The 1,985-nt window shown below is 31.4% G+C and overlaps 1 protein-coding gene across 1 annotated transcript in view; it reads left to right on the top strand.

The window, feature by feature from the left end:
• LOC307257560 (attractin-like protein 1) overlaps positions 1 to 1,985 on the top strand; it is a gene marked incomplete at its 3' end in the record, with an annotated part of 198,769 nt that overhangs the window by 164,907 nt on the left and 31,877 nt on the right. The gene's annotated exons all lie outside the window — the stretch shown is intronic.

Genomic DNA, 1,985 nt, shown 5'->3' on the forward strand with positions numbered 1-1,985 from the left:
GTGTGTGTGTGTGTGTGTGTGTGTGTGTGTGTGTGTGTGTGTGTGTGTGTGTGTGGTTCAAATCCCAGGAGTACTTTACAGAACTGGGCCATAACTTGAGCTCAGTTGAGTTACAGTAGACACACAAACACACACACACACACACACACACACACACACACACACACACACACACACACACACACACACACACACACACACACACACACACACACACAGGTAGGTACAGTGGGTGGCAGCAGCCTAAGGCATTCACAGCAACAAGCTCCAGTGTTGGGAAACTGAGTGGGAGTTTGCAGCATCATCAACTGGTTATAGAAATAAATAGACAAACAAACACCTGTTTTACTCTATTTAAAGTTAGCAAACTATACTGGCTTACAGTGAAGTAAAATGTCTTATTTAATATGTACATAAGGCAAGGCAAGGCAAGTTTATTTATATAGCACAATTCAAACAAAAGGCCATTCAAAGTGCTTTACAGGGGCAAGATTAGAATACATAAAACACATTAGGCGAATGAAAATAAGTAAAACATTTAAATTAAATTAAAAGTACAGGTTAAAATGGAAACAGAAAAGTCTTCAGACTCGATTTAAAAGAACTGAGGGTTGCAGCAGACCTCAAGTTTTCTGGGAGTTTGTTCCAGATATTTGGTGCATAACAAAGTATCATCACCGGCCTGGCATCAAGAAAATAATAGAATAGAATATGTCTATTGCGCTTTGAGTCACAGAGCTATATAAATCCAATCAATTATTATTATTATTATTATTATTATTATTAGTATATTTATTATTATTATTATTATTATTATTATTATTATTATTATTATTATTATTATTATTAGTATATTTATTATTATTATTATTATTATTATTATTATTATTATTATTATTATTATTATTATTATTATTATTATTAGTATATTTATTATTATTATTATTATTATTATTAGTATTATTAGTATTATTAGTATTATATTATTATTATTATTATTATTATTATTATTATTATTATTATTATTATTATATTATTATTATTATTATTATTATTATATTATTATTATTATTATTATTATTATTATTATTATTATTATTATTATTATTATAATATTTATTATTATTATTATTATTATTATTATTATTATTATTATTATTATTATTATTATTATTATTATTATTATATTTATTATTATTATTATTTTTATTATTATTATTATTACTACTGCCATTTGCACAGGAACAAGACAGTAAAGGTGCATTGGGATTCTTGTGCGAATCTCCCTGCGTCAGCTTCTTCAGTAAAAAAAAATTGATAAACATATATAAAATAGGATAGCATTATGATAAGAAAATAATGTATGTGTGTGATTATGTCAGAGTTTACAATCATGTGCTGCATTGTTTTGTGTTTGGAGAGAGATCATAATAAACCACTACTCTGTGTATGGGATTTTTTATTCAAACATACAGGTGGAATTTTATTTATTTTTTAATATCCTTATAAGTGTTCACATCTCCTATGTTATCCTATGGGCGGCTGTGGTGAAGTGTGTAGGGCGGTCGTCCTCTGGGTTACAGGGTCGGTGGTTCGATCCCCCGTCTCCCTGTCTCGCCGCCACATGTCCAAGTGTCCCTCTTTCTCTTCATTCATACAGTGGCAGTGAATGTTTATACATTGTTATACCATAGTCTGTGTGAATACTCTATTCTGATTGGCTGGAGAACATTCCATAGGTGTGGATTAACCCCTGATGTATGGACACCTAGATGGAACTGTTTACATTCTGTCCACTTAAATGTGTCGCCGGCTCGCCGCTGATTAAACTGTGTTGATAAGGGATTTATAAAGCCTAAAATATCCTGCCGTGCTGTAGAAGCAATTGTGATAGAAACACATCTCAGAATCAAATAAACTTACATCAAATGGGGGCGCTCTTAGCTCAGTTGGTAGGGCGTCCCCCCCCCTCCCCCATGGGCCTC

The sequence above is a fragment of the Ammodytes marinus genome (genome assembly GCF_949987685.1).
Source record: "Ammodytes marinus genome assembly, chromosome: 11".
In the NCBI taxonomy this organism is placed as follows: Eukaryota; Metazoa; Chordata; class Actinopteri; order Uranoscopiformes; family Ammodytidae; genus Ammodytes; species Ammodytes marinus.